At 33.1% G+C, this 19,043-nt stretch overlaps 1 protein-coding gene across 7 annotated transcripts in view; it reads left to right on the top strand.

The window, feature by feature from the left end:
- LOC149541379 (dirigent protein 17-like) overlaps nt 1-19,043 on the top strand; it is a 315,810-nt gene that overhangs the window by 24,577 nt on the left and 272,190 nt on the right. For 4 of the 7 annotated variants that reach the window (XR_016355327.1, XR_016355328.1, XM_089796642.1 and 1 more), the window contains exon 2: nt 15,654-15,943. The exons of 1 other annotated variant lie outside the window; for it this stretch is intronic. The gene's annotated coding sequence lies outside the window, so the exon portion shown is untranslated. The remainder of the gene's footprint in view (nt 1-15,653; nt 15,944-19,043) is intronic. 2 more of the 7 variants (XM_089796644.1, XM_089796645.1) reach the window with 2 other exon arrangements.

Here is a 19,043-nt window from a genome sequence, read left to right as displayed (position 1 = left end):
GTTTATGTGCCAGAATTGTTTTTTAGATAAATGGTGAGATTTTATTGTCTATCAAAGTGCATAGCCTTAGATTGAGACACCAAGTTTGTTGGGTACTTTGGGAGAACATTGTGGAAGAGGTTAAACACAAATTTGATATAAAGCTCAGCACATCATCTACAAATTGATGGAGAGACATTAGTGGTGAATAGGAGTTTGGAAAACTTGTTGAGATATTTGGTTGGAGATGAGCCACAGCGATAGGAATTGATTTAACCACAAGCAAAATTTGGATACAATAATTTTGTCAATAGGAGCACTGGGAAATCACCAATTTTAGATATATGCAAGTAGTCCCAGAAATGCTTTTGAATTAAGGAAGTTGTACAAAGGGGAGACTAATAGAGCTGAAGTCGAAGATTTTGTAGAACATTCAACAAACATGCATGAGGAGGTGAGGAAGTAAATTATTCAAATGAATAGGCAGTACAAGGCTAACACATGAGAAAAGGAGGCATAAGGAATTTTCAAATTGGAGCTATGGTTTATATGAGAAAGGAGAGATATCCAATGGAAACATATAATAAGTTGAAGATGAAGAAGTTTGGACCATGCAAGATACTGAAGAAGCATGGTTTGGGAAATGCCTATGAAGTAGAATTGCCCAGTGAATTGAATATTTTGCTAGTATTCAATATTTTGGATATGTTAGACTATTATGAAGGAGGTGTTGAAGATGAGGTCACTGAAGCACATTGGAATATTCTAGCAACTACTTCAGCTGAAAAGAGATTGAAGAGATTTGGATATTCGTGCTGGTAGAAGCACTAGAAACATGAAACAAGAAGAATATTTGGTCAAATGGAGGAAGGCCCATCGAAACTTCATAATGGCTATTAAGGGCATAGGTTAACGTTCTTGGTTTTGCTTTGAACACCTGAGATGTAACAGGGCCATTTCTCAAATTACCTTGAGTGTTTGATGTAGGATTAAATTGTTGTAGAAATTAAGTCTTGCAGTGGATCTAAAGATGAAGGCGAGATTATATGGAAGATCTTAAAAACTTTGACTCCACCATTCAGACAAACAACATAGATGATTGAGCAAGTGATACCTTATTCTGAGAAGTTTACCAAAGAGACTCTACTTGGAAGATTGGATGCAACAAAAGTGAGCTTGAAGCAATTTGGAGAATTGTCAAAAGTGGAAGCAACTTTTAGTGCATTAAGTGTTAACCCTTCCTTGTTAAGAAGTGCAAGCACTAGTGGAGACTATGCTATTAGCAACAAATCCAAATCTGAGGAGGATAGAAGAATTGAAGAAGGAATTGCCCCACTTGTAAGGATAGAACCTGACGGTAAGAGAATCTTTAAATGTTGGACATGTAATGAATTTGGTCATAATGCTTCTAAGTGTCCTAAAAGAGAGAAAAGGTATACAAAGAATTTCAAGTCTAGAAGACCTAGAGATCATTTGTAATATTGTATGCAAATAAAGATGATGCGTCTCATGAGAGAGTTCAGAGTGAAAGTGATGATGAGCTAGGATTTGTAACTATTAAAGAAGTAGAGAAGAAAAAGCCCTAGTTTCGTAGGTTGAAAAGAAAGCTGATTGGATCATAGATAGTGGTTGTTTGCATCATATGACTAGTGACATGAATAAATTTGTTAAGTTCAATAGTCATGATGGAGGAATTGTCAGAGTTGGTAACAATGCAACTTGTCATATCAAAGGAATAGGATCTATTACTCTTGATGGAAAGACTAACACTGATGATGTCTATTTTGTTGATGGATTAAAGCATAACCTATTGAGTATTGGACACCTGGTTGATAAAGGATATTGATTACAATTCACAGAGAAGACATGCATTATCAAGGGTAAAGATGGTAAGTTGATTGGCATTGGTACAAGATCTAGAGATAATGTTTTCCAATTGAACCTTATAGAGATGACATGTTTGGTTGCAAAGGTGGATAATGTTGGCAGAAGAAAAGGACATGGTAATGATGTAACGACATAATCTTTGGAGGTAATGATGAAGCAAGTGACAAATTTGCTGATAAAATGAAAAATGAATTTGAGAGTAGTATGATTGGTGAGATAAAATATTTCTTAGGTCTACAGATTGTATAGAACAATGATGTCATCTTCCTACCACAAACTAATTATTTGAAAAACTTGTTGAAAAGATTTGGCTTGGAAAGTTGTAACCCTGTTGGTACACCTATGATAACTGGTCACAAGTTATCTAGAAAATGGAGTTGGTATAGCAGCAAGATTTCAAGCAAATCCTAGAGAAGCACATTATGCAGTAGTAAAGAGAATATTCAGATATTTGAAGGATATACCTGATTTTGGTTTGTGGTATGACAAATTAAGTGATTTTACTCTGTGTGCATATACTAATAGGGATTGGGCAGACAATATGGATTATAGAAAGAGCACTAGTGATGGAGCATTTTTCCTTGGAGGAAGATTGGTTTCTTGGGTAAGCAAGAAACAAGATTGTATCTCACAGAGTACAACAAAACCAGAGTATGTAGCAGCAACAAACAATTGCTATCAGATCATGTGGATGGAGCAAATGTTGAAGGACATTGGGATCGAGGTTTTAGAACCTATTATCATACAAGTACAATAAGTATGTCTAAGCATCCTGTGTTTCATTCTAAGACTAAGCATATATCCATTAAGTATTATGTTTCGAGGGAGAAAGTTGTAGAGAAAGATATCATATTGGAATATGTTGATACAAAAGAGTAGATTGCAGATATCTTTATGAAGCCGTTGCCTATAGATACATTTGAGTAAATGTGAGGTATGTTTGGGGTTATGCTTCTATCTACTTCTAAATAGATTATGCAGAAAATGCATCAGTCTAGTGGTACAAAGCACTATTGTTTATTTGGACAGAATGCCGATCCTTCCTGTATGAGGGAGTATCTGCGATGAGCAGAGTCATCAAGGACTCTTAGTAGTTGGCATAGAACAATGTCTTTGGACACTTGAGCTGATTGGAGACTTGGAGCAGATGATTGACATAATGAAGCCTTTGTCGTTGATGTCAATGTGGGAGAAGTATACATGAAAAACGTATTCCAGTGTTCACACACCCATGCTGTTTTTTATATTTGTAGTCAATTAAAGAATAGTTTCAGGCCTGAATAGTAAGTTTAACTTTGTAGACAATATCGCTCACTGTGGTTCGAACGTTATGTTCAACAATTCTCTATTTGATTCACATGTTACTGACATGTTCTGAAATTGCATGTCTGTCCTGTCATTACATTCTAGGCCAAAAATGTTCGAAATGGCAATGCAACTGACAAAATTGTTGTATATTTTAATATTTCTAATCATTTGAAATTTATAAAATAGTCAATTTACAATTAATTTAATATTAAATAACAAATTAATACCCATTCTCTTTGCTGGGTAGACGCCTTCCAAAAATGTTCACCAAAAAGAACTGAAAAAACACGTGCATATTTGACATGTTAAAGAATCTTAAATTGTGGTCTTCACTCCATGACACATGGCGGAGGCAGTTAGCTGTGATCCTACGTACACGTGGATATGACTTCTAAACAACATGACCAATCAAAGCTCTGACATATGCAAAGGCGCACACAAAGGATGATAGGCAACCAAACTGTTATAAGCTTGAACTTCCACACAACCTGACAGAAGAGCCAATAACATGAATGGCATCAAGGAAAAATGCCAATTATATAATAGGTGAGTGAGATATTCTAAGTTTAAAAAATCATTTCCAAATTCCACGAGCTAATTGCTTTGCTAGATGTCGAACAATTAGTTATTACTAATATTTTTTATGTATACAACTGTTTATTGGAATATGTGGAGGTTGTATGAAAAAAAGGATGATATCTTGAGTGCAAATGGTTGAAATAATGATGTAATAAAATGAAAGAGGACAAAGTCTCTGGATCAATCTAAAAATGTTTGGCAAGGGTTTGTCATGTTGTGGTTTGATGTGTTGCACATATAACAAGAATAAAATAATTCAAATATGTGATGAATATATGTCGCCTTGAATGAATAAGGTTTTCTCTTTGAATAAAAAGGGGACGTGTGTTTTCTATTATAAAACAGAGCCCAACATAAATTGAGACATGAATTAGATGGGAAGAAAGTTTTTAGGAGAACAAATAAAAGACTATAAAAGTTTCTCAATGATGATTGTTGAAGATGAGAGGCAAAATGTTAACATTGAGTCTATAGTATTGATAACAATGTTTGGCATTTTGTTTATCATTTTTTATGAGATATGTTGTTGAATGATTTTGTATTGTAACAAAGTGACGCTCAGAACAAAGATTATCTTATTATATATATTTGTGTGAGGGGTTGGTGCCTTGAACGTGGCTAGTGAGGCTTGTGTTGCTAGTGAGACATACATGTCCCCTGTGAGGGTTTGGGTAGTAAGACCTTGTGAACAGTGAGATCTTAGCTAGTGAGGTATAAACTGTAACCAATGGTTGCCAGTGAGGCTTAATAGAATTTTTCTTTAGAGTGGCTTTTTACCCTTCAAGGGTTTTCCACTCCGAAATCTGTGTGTACATAGGTTTCAGCCCTCCTATTGGTTTGATTTATATTTTATGCTTTTAATCTTTTACGATAAACAAAGATATGCATGTGATTCATTTATTGGTAAGCTTTTTTGATATAAGAATTGATTATTATAGTCCATTGATTCACCCCCCTCTTAGTGGTCTGGGGTATTCCAACAAGGCCCCCTTGAGTTTTCTTAGGCTTGGGTTGCTTGCTCTTATGTCTTAGTCATGTGCGTCAATTGCAAAAAAATCAATAATTTCTAAGTATGAGTGCGTTTAAGCTAGTTTCTAGGCTTGGATGAGTTTTTAACTTTCCTCTACTAGTACGGTTTTACTCTATCCCTGATTCTATTTGTTTTAGGGGTCCTCTAAAATCATTGTGCCCTTGAGCTTTTAGGGTTTCCTTTAGTGGTATGTTCTTCCTCCATTTTCCCCCTTCTTGCAACCCTGCTTTGTCTTTTTTAATATAGTTTAGGATTAGAGTTTTTTGGCATACCTTTTCTTTGACACCTACTTTCCTTTCAAACATTTGGGAAGTTGACTAACTTTGAAATGCATGCTTTATATCCTTGTGGCTTGGCTCACACATTTCTTTATCTTGTTCAAGGATCCATTATATTTGTTGCATCATAGAATATTCTTCTGATCCTCAACCTTTGACGCCATCTTGTATCCCAATCGTTAAGCCATGAAATCTATCACCCTTTCTTGGACCCTAGTACCTTCCTTTCACGCTATACCTTAAGATAACTAGTTTTGGAATCCTCAATCACTAAGTCTCAACCTCATTTAGTTGACTTGCAAGGCTCGGAGCTACTCCATATATCTGTTGTTGTGCATGCATACTGTATTTGGACCTGCTCACATATTGTTGGTTTTGGCCCTAGATTGGCCAAGGAAGGCTTCTACACCCTCAGAAACTTGCATGACTTAGCTTATGAGTTTGGTGACTTGTTGGCAGTTTGCAAAGAAGAACTACAAAGTTTTTTTCTTTGTGATGTAGCATTCTTTGATGTTTGAAGCAATCAATTTCCTCATTTGGCACAAAGATTCCGTCCATGTTTCACCTAGTGACTCATTTAGGTCTTTGCAGCCACAAGTAGCCCAAGGTCAAAGCGTGTTTCCTCCATACGAGAACCACTACAATAATCTCTGGCAGTTTCTAGCCATTTGTCAGATCAGTCCACTTAATGCCTCTCAACAGACTACAACTCACACCTTCACACCATTGAAGAATGCAAATAGGATTCTCTTTTCAGCTGTCTCAATCTTTGGTCAACGTGACCTTGTCAAGATTTGGTTAAACTAGTGGCTATGCTATGTTGAATTGTGTGACCATTTAATTTTTATGCTTAACCATCAATGGTTTAAGTCAAAATTATTCATTGCATATCAGGTGTGGAGTGATTTTATTTTGCATATCTTGCAAATAAGTAGTCAAAATTTGAAGTTTGAATAGTTGTTGAGATTCCCTTTTTTGCACCGATTCAATAAGTAGTTGTAAGGCTTGGTTTATCTCTTCATTGTCATTTATTTCTGATTTTTAATGCATATATTTTGGAATAGGCCATTATCACAAGAAATTGATTGTGTAATTACGGACAACATTTCATCAGTTAGAGTCCATAGAGGTATTTCTTGACTTAAATAAAATGATCATCAAAAAATGCCTTGAAAATTCTTATTGCTATTTTATCAAAGATGTTTCGATACATCAGATTGTTTGTCTTGAGGTCGCCAGAGCATTGCAAAGTCCAATTGGCATGCAATTGGATCCATAAACCTTATTTTCTATTCAAAGGTGGTCCTCATTTTATCCTCTCTGACTACGCTAATCTGGTTTTAGCTAGAAATAGATATTGATAAATGATTAGATCTTATACCCTGCTACTTATAAAATGGAATCTGTAAATGAGTCCTTAAAGGTGATTGTGTTCAAACTTATAAAATCAACCCATTGTTATTTACCCTAGTTCTCTTAGAGTTGTTACTATCAAGAATACCTTTTCACTTGTCAGTTTTTATAGGATTATACCTGCATCAATCATTTTATCAATCTCTTCGTAGATTTTCTGCAGCTTAATTTCAACTCATTTGATATGCTTTCCACCATGCTGGTCATGGTTCAAATATTATAGTATTTTATGAACACATATCTTTAGTGATACCCCCTTGAATCTTTATATGTCCAGGCAAATATGTTGTAGTCCATAAACTTTTTGAATGCAACTGCTCACTAGGCACCAATCATCTCCAACCATAATCATTATGGCATCCCTTTCTAGTCTCCAAATTACCTTCACCATTAAGGATTCCTTGTATCTAATGTCCTCAATTTTACCAAATTAATGTGCAGGTTTCTCATGTAACTGAAAATCATCACCCATTTTGTAATCTATTAGTTGTTGAGGCTAAGCTTGATTCATAGACAAAGTCTTTCAGGGCTTGGCAATGAAGACTCTTCACAATAATCTCATTGTTTCCCTTAACTGTTTTGATCGCCATGATCTACAAAGTTATTGAAGTCATCTATTACCAGTCGAAAAGACCTTTGAGGGAGTTGGTTTTGTCCTTGAATTATGACTATAAATCTATAATATCTTTATCACTTGGTTTTGGGGTACCTTAATTTCAATCTATTGAGTATTTTTTATTTGATTCTGATGACTTTTAAGACAAGGTTACCGTGTTAATTGCTGTCTTATTATTTAAATGTATTATATACATCCTGCCTTTATTTTCAATGACAATTACCTGTTTAGTTATGCTCAGGTTTTGTTGTCCTTATTAGCCTGTCTTAACCCAATAATGCATCATAGGTTTGATTATGTAATATCATGATTGCAAAATTCAAAATAAATCCACAAGAACTCCCACTACCTTTATGCTATTCTGATTTGCTTCCACCAATTGGAAGATTGGTTGAATGGTGGATTTCCGGAGAGTTCTAACAAGTGTTCCTTTAACCTCCTTTTTGAATTGCAAATTAAATATATTTGTCACCTATTTCGATGAAGTTTAAAATAAATAATGAAATATCAATAATGTTCCAGTATTTTTTTCCATTTTAACAAAGTTTTCTGTACAAGGAATATGACATGGGTATTATATTTTGTGAAAATATCTAAATGAAAACTTTCCAATTGTCTGATTTCTTTAGGTGAATCCCAATCTGTTTCAGTAAATATGTCTGGACAGAGATGGTAAAAAATGTTCAATTATTACTCAAAATGCCTATTTTATGTTGGGATGAAAGATCTACAACATTTACATCAGTTGAAGGCTTCAGAGACGAGGATCTTCAGTATCAGAATTCTAATAGTCAAACCATCTTTGCAGTTTCAGTTGTCTGACTTAATTTAGTCCCTAGAGTGGTGTACAAGTGGTCAACTGGATGAGCTTTGTATTTTGTAATCGAAAATGTTGTGCCCATCAATATGTTTAGCAGTAAAACTGAATAGTAACATGGAATGTTTCAATAACCATATGGCAACACATTAAATCACTGATTCACAAAGCTATCTCTACAGTAAGTAAATCCATCTGTCAAGTACTGAAAAACACATACTTGTGCCAAAATGCAACTAGAGTATATATACAGCTGGCTAATGATGCCAACCAATGGTTAACTTGCCAGTCATATGCATCGCAGAGTATGACTGCAACATGGAGCATGACAGAGAACATTGATATTTGTGAAGTGCATTCAGAAATATTGTACTAATGAAGTCCTTCAGAGAAAAAGGAAAATGTATGGCCCGACTTTACTTCGAATTTCTTCATAAGTGGATCCCAAAGTGTAAGATGTAGGATGCAGAGAGTAAACGATTTTTTATCAACCTAAAATAGAGGCTGTGAAACCCAAAGATGAGAGGAAAGGATCCTCCTCAATCTTTCAATAAGAAAGATTATTGAAAATTGTTAGGATAATAAAGAAACTTTGAAGGAATGATCTCTTCAAAGAGGAGGAGAAGAGAAGTGCATTCAGTGATTTTATTATTGAACGTTGCAAGTATTTAGTGGAAGCAATTTTTTGTTATGTTTTATAACACCTTTCTTACAATTGTGTTCATGAATTTTTGATACAAGTAGTATAATTAAAGAATCCAATTAATGACATGGAATGTTTATGCTAAGCACATGACTGACTCTATTGGCAACCTTCAAGTGAAAGAATCCTCTATTAATATTTTCATTTACCACTATTCATTACAATGAATTTTAAACCCCATTTAGGAATGATATTGCTGTGGTACCTTCCTTTGGCTCTTTTAGGTATAATTTAGAAGTTGTCTTTGGAATTGGTATTATATATTTTAAATGGTATCCACTACATTCTGAATTTAAATCCATACAAGATGCTTCACATTTTTTCAGGTTTGTAGATATAAATCATAGATTTTCTTGAGGCTACATATCTGTAATGTCCCCTCTATTAGGGTTAGTCTGGGACAAGTAATACGTGCAAAATAATGGCTAGAATCACAACAATAACAAAATTAACTATATTATATTATTCTACCCTCTAATTTAACCCCAATCTTAAGGACGTCTCCAGATTGGGCTTTCTAGCTCATAGCTACTTCGCCGTCTTCCAAGGAGCGCACTTGTTAAGATTCTTCTTGGATGAGCATCCTTTATCCAAGGCCAATCACATATGCATATGTCGACAACATCAGAATATTTTGGCACATTGATTCTCGGCCATGACTGACAATGAAGATCTTAATATCTCACATACTCTATGCTTTGAGTCCACATTGATTCTCGGCCATGGTGGACAATGGAGATTTTAATATCTCACATGCTCCATGCTTCGAGTCTCATTAATATCCACAGTGCTAACCCCCCATAGGTTAACACAATATTATCCACAAGTATGATTCATTAATATAAATAAATTCATAAACACACCTTTCTTGCCACCTTCTTTTCTTAGTCCACGTGGCTCTATCCTTAGTTGACCCTTCAATGAATTATTCCTTCTAGATTATCTCAACTCTATATTTACTTTCTAAAATTCTTCCTTTTCTAATTATAAGGAAAGGATAAAATATACTTTTTTGTTTCTTCTTTTCTAAGAGTCACAACTTTTCATAATACAAATCCTTTGAAAAATTACAACACTTTATAGTTATAATCCTTTTGAAAAGTCACAACACTTCATAACTAAAATCCTTTGGAAAAGTCTCAATACTTTATAATCACAATATTTTTGAATAGTCACAACTATTCATAATTATGACTCTTTCGAAGGTTCACATCTTTTCACAACACTTCATAACTAAAATCCTTTGGAAAAATCTCAATACTTTATAATCACAATATTTTTGAATAGTCACAACTAGTCATAATTATGACCCTTTCGAAAGTTCACATCTTTTCAATATCATTGATACCTTTTCAGAAAGTCACTTCCTTATTTTCTTCATATTACTTTCTTCTTCCATTTTTCATTTTTGAATTCCCATCTTCTCCTTTTCTTTTTTCCCCTCTCTAAAATAAACTCTTCTCCCTTTTATATCTTAATTTTAAGGAGTCATGTCTATTTGACATCTTTTGACTTTTAATTATATTTAATTAATTTATATTAGTCTATGTTATATTGTTTATTTACTTACTTATTTGTTTTTATTATTATTTATTATTAAATTCTATTTAGAAAGAACACATACTTTCTACAATATTGTCTCTTGTATTTAATTTTATTTCTTTATTTACTCATTGAAATTTTATTATTTTTTAATTATTTAAAATATGATACTAAATATTATTTCATTAATAATATAGATTAAATAATAATTATTTCCTAGTTTTATATTTTATTATTAGTTTTAATATATCTTTATTATCATTATTTATTTAATAACATTGCATTATCTAATAATTATAAAAATTCTATCTTAAAATGGGGATATGACAATATCATTAACAATCCAAGTTAAAAATTGATTGGTAGACTAATATTTGGTTACAATTTGGAAGACTTTGGGAAATTTTAGTGTAATGTTTGCTTCAACATTTTTAGTGAAGATCTTTAAGAACAAGAATAAAAGATCTAATAACAAGGTCAGCCCCATACGAGAGATAGGAGATAGAGCTGGACCAGGTGAAGAAGGTAACCTCACCTTTACCTTTATAGTAATTGTCAGTTTTGTAGATGAGTTTTGAAGCTTTCTACAAGATCACTACTCAATGCTACATAAGATGGTGAACAGTTATTCTGTTCTCTTTTACTAAATGTTGTTAAAGACGAATTCAGATAATCGATGTTACAGGATTTCATGTTATGGAATATGATATTTTTAGGAAGGAATGACCAGTCATAGTTTAGACAGGATCCTAAGGACTAATCAGCAACTGGGATGACGTTTGATTTCTAATGCTATATAGGGTATGGAAAATCCAGTTTACAACAAAAGACATGTTCTGAAAAAGGATTATGCGAAAGCATATTTAGTGAAAATTTATCAAAATCTCTATAAAGTAAATATAAATCTGAAGAGTTGAATCTATAGATTAACATGAAGTGGGTTTTTTTTTTTGTGAAAATTCAGAGCTTTGCCTGACTCATGATATTAGCGATTTCCATAGCAGGAAATAGATATCCAGAAAATTTTCTGTTCCTGCTTTCTTAAATATTTTTTACATAGGAAGTAAGTAGAACCACACAGTTACATGTGTTACTAGGAAAGAAAAATTAAGTGTTTCATGGAAAATTAACCAATAGGAGTATAAAGAAAATTTGATGTTAATTTATTTATAACCACATCGTTTAGCTTTCATTTTAACTAAAAAATAATGTTGGTTTTATCAAAACAAGGATGTCACACAAATTTGTCATATCAGGTGTCTTCCTCCTAATTCATATCCACAGGTGCAATTAGGTATCATGTTGGCAGGATATTGACATTGGGGGAGGTCGCCATATGGAATTTGATATTCAATATGCATGCTAGGTTGTCCATTCCTTGAATCTCCAAGTAGTTCAAAGTTCAGACCCTTTATCACATGTGAAAGTAATAAATCTAGTAGTTTAACCATTTCTTCTATTGATCCTTTCTGACTAAATTGCTTGTTGAGGGTGAGATTATTGAAAGTGATATTAAATTGGCATTTAGATATCATGTTGGCAGAATCTTGCTGATGGTTAAATGTAAATTGAGGATTCAGTGTTCAACACTGTAGGTGTCAGTTGTCACTACCCAAGTACCCATTTTCAAAACAATTAAAGTGATATCAGGTGTATTCCTCCTAATTCATATCCATAGGTGCAATTAGATATCATGTTGGCAGAATCTTGCTGATGGTTAAATGTAAATTGAGGATACAGTGTTCAACACTGTAGGTGTCAGTTGTCACTACCTAAGTACCCATTTTTCAAAACAATTACAAAACAAGGGTTAGTAAACCCATGAGTTCTGAATGGGAAAATGAAAAGTGTTGGATGGAATTGGAAATAGTTTTTATCACATATGTTCTCATCTTATTATGTGATGCCAAGTTTGCAGCACCCTTACCTTGAGTGATTATTCAAGTCACCATCACCCTCATTGGTGGTTCCATGCTTTCTAGAATTTCCCTTGTTTAAAGAGCTGGCACACTCTGGTCAATGTGCCGGCTGTTTATGGTGGGAACCACCCCCAAACATGCATTGGCTCTTATGTTCTTTATCCCATTGGATATTGACATTGGGGGAGCTCGCCATATGGAATTTGATATTCAATATGCATGCTAGGTTGTCCATTCCTTGAATCTCCAAGTAGTTCAAAGTTCAGAGTCCAGACCCTTCGTCACACGTGAAAGTAATAAATCTAGTAGTTTACCCATTTCTTCTATTGATCCTTTCTGACTAAATTGCTTGTTGAGGGTGAGATTATTGAAAGTGATATTAAATTGGTATTTGATTAATCTCGACTTGTAGAGTTGTAGTTGTGGCCTAGTGTTCAAGGTGCATTAACTAGATTGGAAGTGATTTACAATCAATGCATCTAGGCTCCGAAGTACAGGAAGAATTTGACATAACCATAGCTCCTTAGGTGTAAGTTCGAAATTTGGCCATCTAAAATAAATTGTGCAAACAGGTTGAAATGCTAACAAAAGCTAAATCTTTTGTAGATTGTTCCTTCTGTAAAATCATTTTATTTCTCTGTATGACCTTGGAAAATTGAATCAGAATCAATCTATATTGTTTAACCTTAAATGTCACCAGATGTTGGATCGTAGTTTCTGTTCATCATTTTCTTCTGTAGGACATTCATATTTCACTTCTGTAAAATACTTTTGGCTGACTTCCAGATTCATGACCAAACAAGAAAAATGCTAGATTGATCTTAAATTTTTTAGGGGATATGTATTTTGTAATATTTGAGTGTTTGGCCTTCTTTCTTGCAGAGGTGGCCATCTTGCTTCGCTGCTCTTTTCAAATTTCTTCTGTCAAAATTATGTCTTACATTTGTTTCCCAGCCTGTTATTAGTGGTAGTAGTGAGGAGTTCCCTTTTGTGTTTTGTAGGTACTTGGGAGTGTCTGCAATAAATCTACTAGGCATTATTCTTATTTTATTGGTTTGCAATCAGTCCAACTTGGATTTTTCAAGTGCTTCCACTTATAGTTTTTAGTAGTTTAAAAAAAGGGATGGTTTAGGTGGCATCCTTTGATAGTTTCTTGGTGATTGCTGACAATGTTGTCTATCTCACATTAAACACTGCACTTGAACGTCTTAGTTGTGTAGTGAAAATTACAGCTAACCTTTATATACTGTCAAATATATTTGGGATTTGATTTATATGTATTTCCTGTCATATATTTTTCACCACCATTGTAAGTTTTTTATTTATAGTTTGCGGAGCTTGAAAGGTTTTACGCAAAAACAATTTGTTTTAGATATGTAACACTTCCACAATCCACCATAGTGAGAAATTTCTTGGTTTCAAGTTGTTCTTCATAATTGAACACAGCCAAATCATTTAGTATATTAAGAATTCTTATTCCCATTTTTGAGATTATAAAATTCTTTAATTGGTCTATATATTTGTGTAAATTACTTTTGGAGTATGAAAGAATTTGAAACAAATCATTTAAACAGAGTATTGGCACAAAGCTTGTACTATTGCTTACAGTCCAAATTTCATCCCCGATTCTTAATATGTTGATAATGATTGCTTTTAAGGAGATTTGCAAGTCCATATCAATAGTATAATCTAAATGATTGCTTTTTAAAATATTTTTTTTCAATATATTTTTATTTTTAGGAGTATTGCACGACCATTTTGGAGCCTTGTAGCTTGTATCTTTCATTTCTTTTGCATGCTATTGTGATAAGCGACTCTTGAAACCATAATTGCAATCTACAATTTTTGAACTGACATGCAACTGTTTGGAACAAAGCTTGTTTCAGTAAACAAAGAATTGATAAAGCGTAACCAGTTGTAATTTTAAGAAAAAATGGTAAAGGAATTACCTGAGACAAGCTTGAGAAAAGCTCCTATTCTATGTCCGTGTTTACATCTTTATGCAATGTTTTTAATCAAAAGCCAACTTACAGAATTAGGTTCAAGGTTTAATTCTGTGTAGAACAGTTGCCTTGTTTCCTATGGTATGCTCAAGTAATTGCGTTGCTATGGGTTGCATTGTATAAGTCTTTTTTAATGGTCTTTTGGAGTGCTCTTAAGTTTGAAACTTGGATTCAGTAGTATTTAATAATTATACCAAGAAAATTTAATCTTTTAAGATTAAATTATATACTGACTTCCAAATATGTGAAGGCTCACATATGTTACTACTATAATCTGGGATTCTTTTTGAAACACTATAAAAGACTAAAACTTTGTCATAGTGGTTTTTTAACAAAAGGTTTCTTCCATTCTATTGGTTGATTATGATTTCTGGACCCGTCCACCGTTTGACAAAAATAATATGAAATGCGAAATGTTGAGTTGGTAATTCTTGAGAGATACTATTGTATGCTGTATGTAAAACCAGTTGATCTGATCTTTATACAAATAGTTCACATTTAATCTAAAATAATTGGGTGATCAAAGGTACCAATAGAAGGTCAAATGCCATTTTTAAAGTGAGTGAGTTAGCAGCTACTTACAGCATACTCTTATTAAGGTGTACTTGTGAAGCTTGTTTAAGTTGTAGTCACATGGGCATCTTATAGTGGTGAGAAAGCATTTGCACATGCAATTGCTATTCCAAGGCATGTTTTGCATGTCTAATTAGGTGTGAATAGTGGAGCCATAATTCACATGTTTTTAATCTTGTAAACTTGTGAGTCAACAAGTTTCTAGAAAACTTTTAAGCTATGTTAAGTATGCCATGGTTTGTATTTTATCATTTTTAGTTTGGTATGGGGGTTTGTAAATGTACAAATGCCATAAACTTTTCCTTGTGTACTTTATTAACTTCAATCTTGAAATCTCTTTCCACTACCAAATGTTTTTAATGTTTCGGTGTGGACTTTGGCATGGTTGATCTCTAAGCATTGATGGGCGGAATATGACATTAAAGGAATAACTTTTGAATTGTCAATGGGATGAAACCTTTAGTTCCTTAGAAATGGGAACATTGATCAATTTTACCCAATAAAAAATGCAAACTTTGCAGCAAATGATTAGACATTTCACCTCTTAGACATGATTTTGGGACTACCTAATTGATAAGGATATTCCAAAACAATTCTGAACAAAGAGGGGTGTGGATTGTATCAGGGCAAGATGAATTTGATTGCTATCATAGATTTAATAGTGTGTATAGCAATAGTGGGAAGTAACTAACAAATATATTCCAATAATTTGTATAGTTGAATAAATTAATTTTTTAATATTAATCGATTAGCAATGGATATTTACCACTAGAACATTTAGTTCACCCTTTTGAGTGTTCGTAAAATAAAATGTGTTTACTTATCTTTTGTATCATATTTTGACCTCCTTGATTGGTATTTATTTAAAAAATAGGTAGCATACACAATAGTTCTATTGTTTCTTAATTCTTATAAGTACAATATTTTGATGAGTTCAAATATTGATTTGGTATGAGAAGTTACTAATTCTTGAGTTTTGTGGAAAATAATTGTCATTGCATGACAGTGACTTGGCTTTGAAGAATAAAGGATTGCTACCTTGCAATCTAAGGATCTCTTGATCTTGAGAGAATGGAAAACCTTGATAATTTGAACGTTTGTGTGATAATCCTTGGGAGAAGTATGGACACTCATGATGGAAAATTATTATATGACCTAACGCAAGGAGCTCATAGACTAAGATTGGTATTGTATGGAGTAAAGTAAGAATTCTTGCTCAAATTTGATGTAGGAGAGGCTAGTGAGAACGAGGAGCAAGAAACCTTCTTCAAAGGAATTCAAGAAAAGAAACTTCAGGTAACATTTGCATCTCATTTAAAGTCTAAACAAAAGTAGAGATAAATCATTTCAAGGGGAAATTTCAAACTATGGATTTTACAATGCTTTTCTTGAGCACACTACATATTGTTAAAACTTGCAACATTTCACTATTACTAGGTGCCTCGCAAAATATATTCAAACTGCAAGTCCTTACCCCCAAATATTTATAGATATAAATATATGTATACACACATACAAATCTTAATTAGGGATGTTTAGACACTAGAAAATAAAAAGTTGAGATTTCTCATTTGGACTGTTGAACCGTTATTCTACAATCCATTAAGATATTTTAAAGCACTTTTTGAATCGGCAATGTGTTATATTTTGACTAAAGAAAAATATTCACTAGTCTTGATTTATGGGCCTTACCATCTATAGTTAGACTAATGCTTTGACCATCATTATCCAAACATTAGATAATTCTAAATGCTTTGCTATGATTAACAAGCTTTGTAGATATTGACAATGGCATCTAGTTATAACAAATCCTTAAACAAATCACACGTATGCATTCATTAAACAACATTTAGAACTATTGATTCATATATCCTTAACTATTGATTCATGAATCTTCCAACAACTAATTAGTTTGTTGTGAAGCAACCATGCACATATTTTGATTTTGATACAAAGAGCAACATGAGGTTAGAAGATGTATTTCACAATAAGAACAAGTGTCTTGCAAAAGTGTTGTGCGAATAGCTCATTCAATTTATTATGATAAATTTGTCGAACATAGTAAAGGGATTTGTTTTGTTGTATTACCTGTCACAAACAACAAAACAACATCATCACTGAATGCAAATAAGCAAGCCCATCTTACATCTTTCTAGTTAAAACACAATTTGTTTATGCAGAATAATTCAAATCATAAATCCCTTTCAAATTATGTTTAAATTTGAAAAGAACGAGTTGTGGATAATTATATGAAAACTACATGGACAAGGATATGGTAAAAGAAAACAATCATATACATTATGTGCTAGCAGCTTTTCACAGTCCATAATGACTTGCTATTGTAAATCATATACATTTTTATGGATAACTATCACCCTCTAGTTGAGAATAGTATATGTTTTTAAGGATCATTGTCCCACTTGGGCTTGTTGCTCGCCAAGTAAAAAATTGTGAATATCATCATGTAACACTAGTCATATTCTCACTTGTGGCTCATAAATTTTGAGAGATAAACTACTCTAAAATCATAATTATTAGTGTTAGGATCTCCTTTAATAGGGTCATATATTCCTGTAATTTTTAGGCACACTTCTTAATTTTTCCCTTAAATCTATAGGAAACATGATAACTCACTTAGGGATAGCATTCTACAATAATGGATAATGGAACTTTAAACTTATCCATGCATACTCCTATATATCTACACCAAATTCTTGCAACCCCAACCTTGACATTTGGTAATTTGATTTTTTTTGAATAATGAAGGGTTTTTTGGTCGACAAGAAGAAAGTTCATTCCATCTCAATTGGGAAAGTAAAAGGGCATTTTTCCTAAACTTATATTGAATTCATCCTTTTGATAACCAATTGTTGGCATTGGTCTCCTTTGTTCCTAATATTTGTGCTCCCCATCATTTTATGGGATGCATGGATTATTTGTTTGGCTTGCTAAACTTATCACCAAACATTGAAATCATAAAGGTCCACCAAAAGCTAATTTGTTATTTGCCAACTTATTTCATCACTTAGTTATTAGGAGAAAACTCTTATTTGCACAATTGTTATGAAAGGATTTGGTGTCATTTTGTTTAGAGCAGATGAATAAACTTATGTTTGTCAAATGCACATATGTAATTTAATTTACTTTCTGAATAAAGTGTCATACATACCTCTTGTTCCATTGGAATTGAAAGCAAGATTTGAGACTAGCTTTTTGCTTATTCAAGCAAGTTAAAAACATGACCTTGGGTGAGGGCTTTGCAATCTATAACATGTCTAGTCAAGGAGCAAATTTCTATAATATTGAAGTACGATTTTCTTTTTTAAACTCTATAATTTTTGACCAAATGGAAGATTTGAGATTGTCTTCAATCGCTGAACAATGTATCATGTATATACCATTGCTCATATAAGAAAATGAGTAATATTGTGCAAGGGGTTTGTATTCGATAATATGTCTAAGTAAGGAGCAATCTTCTTCTACCTTTTTCTTCTACTTCATTTTTTGTCACTTTTTTGCCCTTTTTCCTTCTTATTCTTAATATGTCCAATCAAGGAGCAAAATTCTACAAATAGTGATTACTTGTTGTACTCTCCTGTTTTGCCCTTTTGCTTTTTTATGCCTTCTTGTTGGTTCTTTCCACAAACATCATTTGGTTTTCCTATTGTCGTTTGTGGCCTTCTTGTACGTATTCAGTCAATGATGCTCCTGTTGTCGGCTGTGGGCTTCTTGTACATTTTGAGTCCCTTAGGCCCTTGGTGGTCTCTCATTGGACATTAATAAGCATTTCTTATTGTATCTTTACTTCTTCTATATGTAGTTTCTTAATGACTAGCATATTTTTAGGAACTCTCTAAGAGGAAGTTGTGTTGTCACTTTTCTTGTGTTGCCAAAATTCCCATACATTATGTAACTCAACATTCTTATTTGATTACGAGTCCTTATGGAAAACAATGTCCCATTATTATTTGATATTTTTTCCTTGTGTATACTTTGTTATCATGTGTCTAGATGTATAAATAATATTTTAACAAAGGGAGAAAAAAACTCAAATTTTAAACGCAATGGCTTACAAATGGAGTTTGCCAATCTTAAAAAGATTCATATCATAGTTTTGCGCAAAATCTTGAAAACCCATATTGCCTTGAATAAGTCATCACAACGAGAGTAGAGACCCTTCAAAACTCATAGACAAGGTATAAACCCTTGTAATTATAAGGAATGTTCATTTTGTGAGTATCAAAAGTAATTCTTGCCTTAATGCTTAAAGTGGTGAAATAAAAATAAAATCAATCAAGGAAAGGAAGAGCAAAGTTGACAAGAGAAGTACCCCAAAACCTATTACACCAAGAAGGATAACCTTAAATGGAATAAAAAATCCAAAGAAAAAACAACT

Source organism: Cupressus sempervirens, chromosome 8 (assembly GCF_028749045.1).
Source record: "Cupressus sempervirens isolate cs-2001-9-10 chromosome 8, ASM2874904v1, whole genome shotgun sequence".
NCBI classification, from domain to species: domain Eukaryota; kingdom Viridiplantae; phylum Streptophyta; class Pinopsida; order Cupressales; family Cupressaceae; genus Cupressus; species Cupressus sempervirens.
The sequence above is the reverse complement of the archived record's forward strand: the minus strand, read 5'-3'. Positions and strand labels throughout refer to the sequence as shown.